Source organism: Sminthopsis crassicaudata, chromosome 5 (genome assembly GCF_048593235.1).
Source record: "Sminthopsis crassicaudata isolate SCR6 chromosome 5, ASM4859323v1, whole genome shotgun sequence".
Lineage (NCBI taxonomy): Eukaryota > Metazoa > Chordata > Mammalia > Dasyuromorphia > Dasyuridae > Sminthopsis > Sminthopsis crassicaudata.
In genome coordinates, this window is record NC_133621.1 from 162,024,777 (window position 1) to 162,038,042 (window position 13,266).

General features: G+C 32.9%; 1 long non-coding RNA gene across 1 annotated transcript in view; it reads right to left on the minus strand.

Annotated features, from left to right (window-relative positions):
• Window positions 1-5,419: 5,419 nt before the first annotated feature.
• The window catches only part of LOC141542519 (uncharacterized), an 11,753-nt gene continuing 3,906 nt past the window's right edge, over window positions 5,420-13,266 (minus strand). The window contains exons 2-3 of the long non-coding RNA XR_012482187.1: window positions 10,299-10,579; window positions 5,420-6,361 (exon numbers count right to left, since the gene is read on the minus strand). This is a non-coding gene — a long non-coding RNA (uncharacterized LOC141542519). The remainder of the gene's footprint in view (window positions 6,362-10,298; window positions 10,580-13,266) is intronic.

Sequence of the window (13,266 nt, forward strand, 5' to 3'; positions counted from 1 at the left end):
ACGTAAAAAATCAAAGCTACTGAGAAAAATTAAAAATTAAAAAAAGTTATGTATAATCCTGAATGAAAAAAAAATGAAGAATATCCAATGAGCTAAAAGATTTTCAATCATTTGTGATAAAAAAGACCAGAACTTAATGGAAAATGAAAAATTCACCATATAAGATTCAGGAGAAACTTAAGGTAAACATTAAAGACCATTTATAAGGTGCTCAATAAGGTCAAAAGCCAATGGGTAAATATACTGATAAATAACTGGGTAAAGGACTAATTATCTCATACAAATGAGAACTGATATAGAAGAAGCAAGTAGGGGTGAAAGGCAGATTGTACTAGATTATTCTCATCAGAATTGAGTTAAAGAAGAACAACATAAACATTTGGAAAGGTATAAAAATCTTCTAAATTTGTAAAGAAATTGGAGGATAAGGGGATAGAATTAAGGAGAGACTTTTAGAAAGGTGTGTAGATTAAGAATTAGGAGGGTGGGGAAGAGGATAAAGGATGGGGTATATTAAGGAAGAGAAAGGCAAAGTAGTCCTTAGAACTGAATAAGACAACTGTGGAAGGGTAGGCTAAGTAGGGTGAGAAGAATAAATAGTGAGGAACAATAAAATGTAAGAAAATATACAACTAGTAATTATAACTTTGAATGTGAATGGGATGAATTTGCCCATAAAACAGAAACAGCAGAATGGATTAAAAATCAGATTCTGAGGACATATTGTCTACATGAAACAGTTTAAAATGAGAGAAATCCAGAGAATTAAAATAAAGGAATGGAGTAGAATTTATTATACTTCAGCTGATGTTGAAAAAAAAAAGCAGGAGTAGTAATCCTGATTTCAGATAAATTTAAAGCTAAAATAGATTTAATTAATAGATAAATAGAGAAACAATACTATATGTCACCAATATTATTCAATTATTTTAGAAATGCTAGCAAATAGCAACAAGAGAAGAAAAAGAAATTGGAAGAATCAGAATGGGAAATGATATAAACTATTTTTACAGAGGATATGATAATATATTTGGAAAATTCTAAAGATTGAAATAAAAATTAATTGAAACAATTCATAATTTTAGCAAAGTAGGATGTAAAACCAATCCACATAAATCATCAGCATTTTTATTTATCACCAACAAAACTTTGGAAGAGATAGCAAGAGATTCCTGATTTAAAATAATTGTAAACAGTATAAAATACTTGAAACTATAACTGCCAAAATAGACCTAGGAATGACATGAACATAAGTATAATACACTCTTTATGCAAATAAAGTAAGATTTAAATAATTGGAAAAATATTAATTGTTCTTTGGTAGGCAAAACCAGCATAATAAAAATTTCAGTTTTATCTATTCAGTTTATTCAATGCTATCCCAATTAAGTTACTAAAAATTTATTTTACTGAGTTAGAAAAATAATAACAAAATTCATTTGGAAGGACAAAAGTCAAGATTTCAAAGAAACTAATAAGGAAAAAATGTAAAGGAAGGAGGTTCCTTTGAACTGGACCTTGAGAAGAAATTAATATAAAAACTATTTGGTACTGGCTAAGAAATAGAAAGGTAGATCAGTGGAACAGAGTAGACATATAATACACAGATATAAAAGATTATAGAAATTTAGTATTTGATAAATGTAAAGATTTAAGGTTTATGGATAAGAACTCATTATTTAGTTAAAATTGCTGGAAAAGCAGGAAAGCAGTCTAGCAGAATCTGGGTATAGACCTCTATATTAAACTGTGTACCAAGATAAAGTCAAAATGGATACATTCAAAAGGAGATATTAAAAAAATTAGAACATGTCATGTTGAGAATGATGTCAACCAATCAGACTCATGGATAGGAAAACAATTTATGAATAAACAAAAGCATTATGAGGTATAAAATAGATCATTTAAATTATATTAAGTTTAAGGTTTTTGTACAAATAAAACTAATTGTAACCAACATTAGAAAGAAATTGGAAAATTTGGGGAAAAGTTTTCATAGATAGTCTTTCAGAGAAAGTTCTCATTTCTCAAATATATAAAGAACTTTATCAAATTTATAACAATATGAGTCATTCCCCAGTTGATAAATGGTCAAAGGGCATAATCAGTTTTTTGATGAAATTAAATATAGTCATATGAAAAAATGCTTCAAATAATTATTCATTAGAGAAATATAAACTAAAACAGCTTTGAGATATCATTTTACACCTATCAGATCGACTGATAATTGATGGGGAAAGTGAAAAATGTTGGAAGGGTTGTAGAAAAATTGGGAAATATTTACTATTTGGCCTTAAATAAAAAAAATCTGAGTTCAAATCCAATCTCACTTTTCATCCATCTACTGAGAATACAAACAATATATCAATTATATGTGTGAAATAATGCAAAACATGTTTTCATATTATCCATATTTTTTTAAAAGCAAGAAAAATAAAGGAGGTGAGAAAATATACTTCATTTTGTACTCAAGAATTTATTGATTCTCTGGAAGTGGATGGCATTTTTTCATCATGAGTCCTTTGGAATTGTCTTGGATCATTGTCTTGATTAGAGTAGCCAATTGATTCTCATTGTAACATTGCTTTTACTATGCACAGTGATCACCTGGTTCTTCTTCACTTCACTTTGCATCAGTTCATACAGATTTTGCCATGCTTTCTGAAACTATTCTTCTTGTCATTTCCTTTTCTTTATGAATTAAATTTCCCCCCCCCCAATTACAAATAAGAACAAATTTTTAAAATGTGTTTTTTAAAAATTTGAGTTTTAAATTCTCCCCCTTTCTTCTCCTCCTCCAACCTCTTTTTGAAGGCAAGTTATATATAATATAGATTATACATGTATAGTCAGGCAAAACATATTTCCATATTAGCTATGTTTAAAAACAAAACAAACAAAAAAACATTGACATTTCCCACTTCTCCCCAAAAAAGAAAGTTTTTTTTTTTTTTTTTAAAGGGCAATTAGGTGATTCAGAGTCTTATCCCTAGATTCTTATCTTCTTGAGATCAAATATTACTTCAGACATTCCTGGGCAAGTCACTTAATCCTGTTTAGCTCAGTTTTTTATCAAATGAGCTGAAATTGGAGATGGCGAAACCACGCTAGTATCTTTGCCAAGAAAACCCCAAAGGGGTAAGTGGGGTCGAGAAAAATCGAACACAACTAAACAACTTAACATCAAACAACAAATTTTTAGAAATAAAATAAAATTAAAGCACAACTGAAGGGAGCAGCCCAGGAATGCGTAGGCCTGTGTGCCCTCTAGAGGCCAGTAGGGATCTATTACCTATTATACTTTATTATTATATTATTATACTATTGCCTATCAAATATTTGTTAATGGTTTATTCTTTGCTTATTAAAATCATTGTCATAAACTTGGTCACCGAATGATGTGTTACTTTTGACCATAGTAACTCATAAAGTTTATCTGCTGAGGAATGGGGATAGGGAGTGGGATGAGATCCACATAGTTAGAAGGAATGACCACATCAATGGAATATTTTGATATGCTACCTGTTAGGAACTTGGTAAATTAAAAAAAAAAAATTCTTGGCTCTCCTTCATAAGACTATAGCCTATTGTTATTTGTTTCTTATTTTCATTTCTTTTTATATTTTTCTCCTATTTTCCTAGTTATAATGGGCTTAATAATTCAGAGAAGGGGCAGGCACTGGGCGTATATAGATGTACACACATATTTAAGAAATTCTTTTGAAACTGTCTCCCTATCTTTTTTTTTTTTTTTTGTTAAAACTTTTTATTTTTAAATATATCTTTATTTCATTAAACATTTCCCAAAGACATATATAAATTTTTAATGTTCATTTTTTTTGGGTTAAATGTTAAATTTCAAATTCATTCTCTCCTGCCTGCCCTACCCCCATTCTAGGTCACTTTCTTAAACAGACTTCACAGTTAGATAATAAATCGGTGAAGAACCGATCATGTTATAGTTACTATACCCCAGGATTAAAGACTTCCCTGGAAGCTGTTACCGTGAGAAGGGAACTATCTGGATTGTGCTTATTTATATTGTTGGACTTTTTAAAGATCATGACAACACTCATGCTCATTAAGCACCCAGGTTATCTGAAATATCCACAAAACCCACACTCAATCCCTAAAGTTATTATGCATATTATTGCAGAATACCAAAAAGCTTTGAAAATAAGAAATTTTTCATGGCATCAAACAATATACTTATTAATAAATATTTTTAGAGATATGAGAGTTCTATAAAAAACAACTCATTAATACATGATAAAAAAATAGCTCCAACAAGAGCAAATATTTAAACAGTGAATAAACTACTGCTCTACTTTTTGTGAGCAGAGTATCTTTCAGTTACATGCTCTCAATTAATTACATTCCAGATTGTTTTTAGATAATCAATAGGTACATTGAAAGTAATAAGCATGTACCCACACATCAGTTTCCAGTAGAGCTAATTTTTTATTCCAATTAAGGCTTAGTATATTGTTGGAGGAAGTTTATTATAACAGAATGAAGCCTGGATTAGCTGTCAGCAGGCCTGAGTTCAAATCCTAACTCTAAACCTTACTAGCTATATAACCTTGAGTGATTTAATTTTCTTCTCTCAGGCTCAGCTTTTTCATCTATAATATGGGATAATAATACTTTTAGTACCTCCCTTATAGGATAACTGATTAGAAATATTTTGTAGATTGTAAAAATATCTTATCTTTATTATCTGATACTCAGAATTATAGTTTTATTTCTATGAGGTCATATTTTTCTATCCCCAGCAGATGGCACTGGGTAACTTTCTATATCAGCTGCCAAGGCATAAGTTGCATAAGAAGTTTTTTGGAAAATACAGTAGATGAATTTATATAGTGCAAGATTTTAAAGAAAGTGCCCACAATTATCTATGGCCCTCTTCTTTGCTCTGTGTAAGTGTGAAATGTGTATCCAAAAGGCAACAGATGATAAAATGACTGCAGCCCTTGGAATGTGGTTGGTAATATTGCCAGAAAATAAGAGGGCATTGCAAACACAGAGGCAGTTTTAGGAATCAATACAAAAACACAGTGCTGGCATAGGACTCAATACTCTCTCTCTGTGTGTATGTGTGTTTCTAAGATAGAGTAAGAGGATGGAAAAAAGCCTCAGAAAAAAACTGGAGCAGAGAAAGGCCCATAACAAAATAAAGTAACAGGAATAAAATTAAATTTAAAAATATACAAGAGGAAGGAGTAGAAAAAGAACTGAAAGGAGACAGACAAAAAGAGAGGCAATGAGACAAAGGAAGAATGGGCCGGTGAGCTTTTCTTCTTTTTTATTGTAGTATTTTATTTTTTCCAAATATATGCAAAGATAGATTTCAACATTCATCTTTGAAAACTTTGTTCCAATTTTTTCTCCCTCTCTCCCTGCTTTCTCTCCCCAAGACAACAAGCAATTGATAGAGGTTAAACATGTACAATCCTTTTAAACATATTTCAATATTTGCTATGCTGAGCAAAAAAATGATCAAAAGGGGAAAAAACATAAGAAATTTAAAAAACCACAATCAAACAACAATAAAAAGGTAAAAATGTTATGCTTTAATTCACATTCAGTCTCCATATTTCTCTCTTTGGATGTGGATGGCATTTTCTAGCTTGTCTGTTGGAATCGCCTTGAATTATCTCATTGTTTTAAAGAGCCAAGTCCAATCATCACATAAGCTTGTTGTTGTGTACAATGCTCTCTTGGTTCTGCTCATTTCCCTCAGCATCAGTTCATGTAAGTCTTTCCAGGCCTTTGTGAAAACAGCCTTCTCAGATGAACTTTTTTTTTTAAGGTATTTGATTATGAAAGATTAGAAAGGGACTATCTTGCTGCCTTAGCCATAAATGACTTGAACTTTTTCAACCAATGAACATCTGCCTTCTCTCCCTTCTGTTCTTTCCTTCTTTCAAATTGAGAAAGGAAGAAAAATAATCCTATCTGTTACAAACACAGATAGTCAAACAAAACAAATCCATGACTTGTGACCATCTGCTGATAACTTCTCCAGTTAGCTATAGTGGTCTCTAGCTATATAATTAATTCATTTTAAGAATCATATGTGGCTCCATTACAGCTTTGTGGGAACTCCTGGGTCTTATCCTTCCCTGGATTAGTTGTTTCCCTGAAGCCTTTTCTAAAGGTTTCCCCAAGGGAATCAAAGGAAGAATCAATCCTCTAGATGCTCAAAGGGAGTAAGGAATAATGGATGGAGAAGAAAAGACTATAGTAAATTATACAAACATCTCGGTGTCTTTATGCTTTTCATTAATGGAATAGTTTTCTTCCTGAGAACATAGTGATGATAGTCCTTGAAAAGGATGGAGCTGGAGAGAAGTGTCTGTAAAACACAAGAATCACAGGAATCAGATCAGGAAATATCAATCAGGTCACTGAATCTGGGGTAGTAATAAAAGAATAAGGACATCTTGAACATGTGGGATTGCCTCCCTTTCATTGTATCTTGTTTTCTATTGGAAAATAGTTTTAACAGCTCAAAATTCTGAGGCTTGATTGGAACTCTGGTCTTCTTGATGTCAGAGCTAGAACCCCAATTTTGCTTTGCCACTTAATTGCTCCAGAAGATCAACAGGACCAAAGACTATTAGGAACTCAAGAAAGATGAGGATAGAGAAAAGGTTGTTATATCTGGTAAAGAAGAGATTATTAGTAACTTTGGAGAGAACACTTTCACCAGACTGTTGAAGCCAGAAGCCACCCTGGAAGAGGGTTTAGAAGAGAGTAAGAGAAGAAAATTGTAAACTGATTTTTTTTGGCAGAGTTTCATTATTTATTCATTTATCCATTTTATTTTATTTTATTTTTCTCAATAGTATTTTATTTTTCCCATTACATGTAAAGATAGTTTTCAACATTAGTTTTTGTAAGATTTTGAGATCCAAATTTTTTTTTCCTTCCTTCTCTTCCCTTCCCCTTTCCCAAGGCAAACAATCTGATATGTCTTATATATATATAAAATGTGTGTGTATACACACATACAATAATTTTAAACATATTTCCATATTTGTCATATTGTGAAAGAAAAATCACAACAAAAGGAAAAATCATGAGAAAGAAAAAGCAACAAAAAAGGTGAAAATATTATGCTTCAGTAGAATGCATTCAGTCTCTATAGTTTTCTCTCTGGATACAGATGGCATTTTCCATCCCAAATCTATTGGAATTGCCTTGGATCACTGTATTATTGAGAAGAGCCAAGTCCATCACAGTTGATCATCACATAATCTTTCTGTTACTATGTACAGTGTTCTCTTGGTTCTGCTCACTTCACTCAACATCAGTTCATATAAATCTGTCCAGGCTTTTCTGAAATTACTGTGCTCATTATTTCTTACAGAACAATAATATTCCATAACATTCCTATACCATAACTTATTCAGCCATTCTCCAACTGATGGGCATCCACTCAGTTTCAGTTCCTTGCCACTACAAAAAGACCTGTATAGACTAATTTCTTAAGGAGTTTGCCATGAAAGGGAGGTAGGAAGACATAGGACAGTAGTTAGCAAGGATAGTTGGATCAAGTGGTGGTTTGTGAAGATGGGGGCATATTTGTAGGTAACAGGAAAACTGCTAGTATATAGGGAGAGACTGAGATTGGAGCAGCTAGGGGGTACAATGGATAGGGAACCAGGCCCGGAGTCAGGAAGAACATCTCTCTGGGTTCAACTCCAGCCTCAGACACTCACTAGTTGTATGACCCTGGGCAAGTTACTTAATCCTATTTGCCTTAATTCATCATTTGTAAAAAGACCTGAAGAAGGAAATGGCAAACATTCCAATATCTTTGCCAAGAAAACCCCAAATGGGGGTTACAAAGAATCAGACACATCTGAAAAAAACAACTGAATAGCAAAGAAAGGGAGAGGTAGAGAGGGCAATCTGCTGGAGAAGTGATCAATGAGGATCCTTTATGCATGTGAGAAAGGAGAAAAGGAAGAGGAGGGAGAGGAAACTTGAGTGATATAAAATGAGGAAAAAGGAGGCAGTTCTTGGTGGATAGTCTCAATTTTGAGTGTGAAGTATGAGGCAAAGTCCTCAAATGAAAGGGAAGGGATATCAAGGAAGATTTCAGAAAGGATAAATGTATTTGGAGAGTTAATGTGATAAGTGTGATATTGAACAGGTGAAGGAGTTGTAAAGGGATTGCCTTGTTGCAGTGAGGACCCAGTTTAGATCATGTAACATATATTTGAAGTGGACTCAGTTACTTTAGTTTCATAATTTATTAATCACACACTGTGGTTGGTGTTCAACAAATTTAAGGGTAGCTCTAGGAACTTGCATCTATTAGTGAAAACAAACACATAGTGATATAAGCTTATATAAAAATCATAGATTGTAAGTGTTGTATATACAGTTCAGAGAATAAAGGTATCAGGCAGCTGGATAGTAAACCAGATAGAGCACTGGACTTAGAGTCAGGAACAGTGAATTTATTTCATTTTATTTATTTATTTATTTACTTATTCATTCATTCATTCATTCATTCATTCATTCATTTCTTTCTTTCTTTCTTTATCTATCTATTTATTTATTTATTTTTGAAAGTGCTCATAAAAGAATTTATTATAACTTTTTATTGACAGAACATATGCCTGGGTAATTTTTTACAACATTATCCCTTGCACTCACATCTAGGAACAGTGAATTGAATCAGGCACTGACTAGTTGTATGACTGGCCAAATCCCTACGACCTTCTGAGCCTGTTTCCTTATCTGTTAAATGAGAGAATTGGACTCAATGGCCTTCAGAAAGCCTTTTCTCTCTGAGTCTATATTCCTGTGAATAGTAAGGATTGGAACAGTCAAAGAAGACTTTATAGAAGGATAGAAGAGATTTGGATATAAGTAGGGAACATTATAGAAAGCAAAGAAAATGACAACATAAACTTCCTATTTTAGTAAGGATAGAATATTGTGAATTATCTATAATTCTCTACCAAAGAGAGTTTATTAGCTTAGGTTGGCAAGGGATTTAGAATTTAACCTTGTTTATAAATTCAGCAGGGAAATAAAAGACCAGAATCCACATTTGTATCTAGATTTGCAGTATCAATGACCCTTTTATAGCAGTGATGATATTAAATGGAATAAGTGGCCAAGCCAAATAGATGGTAAGCACTATTAATTTATGTCTATGTGATTCCTATTCTCACTTTATGGATGTTTTTCTTAAGATGCCTAAAAAGAGTTAAAATTATAATCACTCCAAATAAGGAGGATAAATCATTATCCCGGTAAGAAAAGAATGGGGATTTTCCATATCCAAGGAAATCAGATTAGTCTCATTAAAAGTCACTTTTTTGGTTTAAACCATAGCACTTTGTTTCTCAAGGGTTTTGTAGTGCTGTGCTACCTACCACAAAATGGCTTATTATTCCTAATAAGCAGTCTGGACTAGTAGGCAATTTAAATCACCCATGAAAATTGCCTGATACCATGGGATATACGTGAACATACATATCTTCACATGAAGAGAAGAAGATGTAGGAAAATAGAATTTAAGAATGGCAAACAAAAGTTCTTTTTAATTTAATTTTGTTCATTTCACTGTGTGCTTGGTCCATTGAAGCAAACTAAGTGCCAGAGTGTTGGGCCTGGAATCAGGGAGACCCAAGTACAAATTCAGCCTCTGACACTAGCTTGGTGTCTGCCTCAGTTTCTTTATCTGTAAAATGGGAATAAAAACAGTACCTACTTCACCGAATTATTATAAGGATCAAATAAGAAAATATTTGTGAAGTACTTAGTATAGTGACCGGCACATAATAGGTACTTAATAAATGTTTATTCCCTCCCTACTTATATCCTATCCATCTTGTTCAACATCCATAGATGTACTGGCTATCATTACTCATCTTCTTACTTCTATAGCCTGGTCATCCTCCTAACTTCTTATTTTTCTGAACATTCTTACTATCTTTCCAGGCACCTAGACTTGAAACTCCTCGCTTGCCTCTTTCTTTCTTGTAAATCTTCGTTAAATAATCATAGATCTGTAGATTTAGAGCCATATGGCATATTAGGGTTTCTTTGTTTTATGTATGTGTTTCAGAATGTTGCTTATTCTGTGAGAGTTCTCTTAGAACAAAGTAAAACAGTAAAAGTAAAAAGTAAAAGGGAGGTAAAAAAGTAAAAAAGTCAACAATACAATGACCTCCTCTGGAAAGACATCTATTTCACATCTGTAGCAACTCCCATTTCTCCATTAAAAAACACAAACAAACCAGAAATCTATTTTCTCTTCCTCTCACCTCCGCCCCATTTCACTCTTTCATTTTGTAGATGAGGATGTTGAGTCTCAAAGAGATTCCTGCTGAAACACCCACAGGTTGCTGGCCCCCTCGAGTGACGGTCCATCTCCCACCACTGCAGAGTAACTTGGAGGGTTTTTGATTCTAGCACACAACTCCAACTTTGCTAGTCCCATTCCACAATGCCCTTTTCTTCATGAAATCTCCTGCCCAGCCTTTTCCTCATGACCAGCAGATGGCACTGTGTCCAAATCCGGGAAAAGCTTTGAAATCTCCAGAAACTAATAAATGGGAAATAATTAACAGAGGAAAGATACTAGAATTCAGAGGGACTGGGAGGGAAATTAGAGATAATTCATCTTACTTTCATGGATAATAACAAGGTATATTAACTATAATACAAAATGGTGATAATAGCTGACATTTATAGAATGTTTTATGATTTACAAAGCACTTTACAAATATTATCTTATTTAATCATAACAACAACCTTGTGAGGTAGGTACTATTATTGTCACTATTTTATAAATGAGAAAGATAGGGCAAAAAAAGAAGTTGTGATTTTTTCTGTTTTTTTTTCCTCGTATTTTTTCCCTTTTGTTCTGATTTTTCTCTCCCCAAATGATTCATATGGAAATATGTTAAAAAAAACAAACAAACCAAAAAACTGAATGTATAAGTATAACCAAAAAAAAATTGCTATTTTAGATGTAACTAGGGAATTTTTTATTTATTCATTTTAAAAAAGTTTTTAAATTTTCAAAACACATGCAAAGATAGTTTTCAATATTCATCCTTACAAAAAGTTGTTCCAAATTTTTCTTCCTCTCTCCTCTCCTCTTTTTTCTCCTGGACAGCAAATAACCCAATATAGGTTAACCATGTGCAATTCTTCTAAATATATTTCCACATTTGTCATGTTGCTCAAGAAAAATCAGATCAAAAGGGGAAAAAATATCAGAAAGAAAAACATATATACAAACAAACAACAAAAGGTGAAAATACTATGCTTTCATCCACATTCAGTCTCCATAGTTTTCTCTCTGGATTTGGATGGTTCTTTCCATCACAAGTCTTTGTGATTGCTTTAATTTGCTTTAAATTGCTTTAAATTTGCTTTAATTTTGAAATTGCTTTAAATCACTTCATTGTTTTAAAGAAAATAATTGCTTTTTATCTTTTCAAAATACCATGCAAAGATAGTTGACATCATTCACCCTTACAAAACCTTGTGTTCCAAATTTTTCTCCCTCCCTCCCCACTTCCCCACTTCCCTAGACACCAAGTAATCCAATATAGTTTAAACATGTGCAATTCTTCTAAACATATGTTGCACAAGAAAAATAAAATCAAAAAGGAAAAAAATGAGCGAAAAGAAACAAGCAAGCAAATAACAACAAAAAAGGTGAAAATACTGTTTTGGGATCCATATTCAGTCCCCATAGTCCTCTTTCTGGATACAGATAGCTATCTCCACCACAATCTGTTCAAATTGGCCCAAATCATCTCATTGTTGAAAAAAAAGACAAGTCTATTACAGTTGATCATCACATAATCTTGTTGCTGTATGCAATGTTTTATTGGTTCTACTCAATTCTCTTAGCACCAGTTCATGTAACTCTTTCCAGACTTTTCTGAAATCATCCTGCTGATATTTCTTTTTTATTCTTTTTTTATTAAAGCTTTTTATTTTCAAAACATATGCATGGATAATTTTTGCAAAACCTTGTGTCCCAATTTTTTTCCCTCCCTTTCTCCCACCCCCTCCTGTAGAAGGCAAGTAATTCAGTATATGTTAAACATAAAAAATTCTACTATACAAAATTTCCACAATTATCATGCTGCACAAGAAATATTAGATCAAAAAGAGAAAAAAATGAGAAAGAAAACCAAATGCAATCAAACAACAAAAATGTGAAAATACTACGTTGTAGTCCATACTCAGTTCCCACAGTTCTCTCTCTGAGTGTAAATGGCTCTCTTCATTATAAGATCATTGGAACTGGCCTGAATCATCTCATTGTTGAGAAGAGAGATATCAATCAGAATTGATCATCATATAATCTTGTTGCCATATACAAGAATCTCCTGGTTCTGCTCGTTTCACTCAGCATCAGTTGATGTAAGTCTCTCCAGGTCTCTCTGAAATCATCCTATTGGTCGTTTCTTCTAGAAAAATAATATTACATAACATCCATATACCATAACTTATTCAGCCATTCTCCGACTGATGGGCATCCACTCAGTTTCCAGTTTCTGGCCACTACAAACAATTTTGCACATGTGGGACCCTTTCCTTCCTTTAAGATCTCTTTGGGATATAGGCCCAATAAAAACACTGCTGGATGAAAGGGTATGCACATTTGATAGCTCTTTGGGCATAGTTCCAAAATATTCTCCAAAATGATTCACAACTCCACCAACAGTGTATTAATGTCCCAGTTTTCCCACATCCAAATGGAGAAAAAAAAACTTTTTTAAAGGAAAAAAAAAAGAAGTTAAGTGACTTGCCTAAGATCAAACCATGTGTCTGAGTAGGATTTGAACTCTGGTCTTTCTGACTCTCTCCAGTGCTTTAACAGCAAATGTGCACACATGAGAGATTCAGATAAAACATTTTTACAGGGATATTTTTGTGTGTCTGGGAAGATAGTAGCAAGGTGTGGAAGCAAGAAGTTCTATCTTTTCATCTCATCTTTAAAGTATAAGTGGAATATTAGCTTATACCTAATAACCAGTTCATAGGAATTAGAAAAGAGACTTCTGTATACATATGAACTTTAAACGTGAATATGTAAGTAGTTGATCTCTTTAAACTTCGTCTAAGTTCTAAATAAAATTCCTTTTTTTTAATTGAAGCCTTTCCCAACCTCTCTTAATTCTAGGTAATTGTCTCCCATCTATCTTATACATAGCTTTCTCTGTGTGTATTTGTTTACATGTATCCCTCATCTGATTGTAAGCTCCT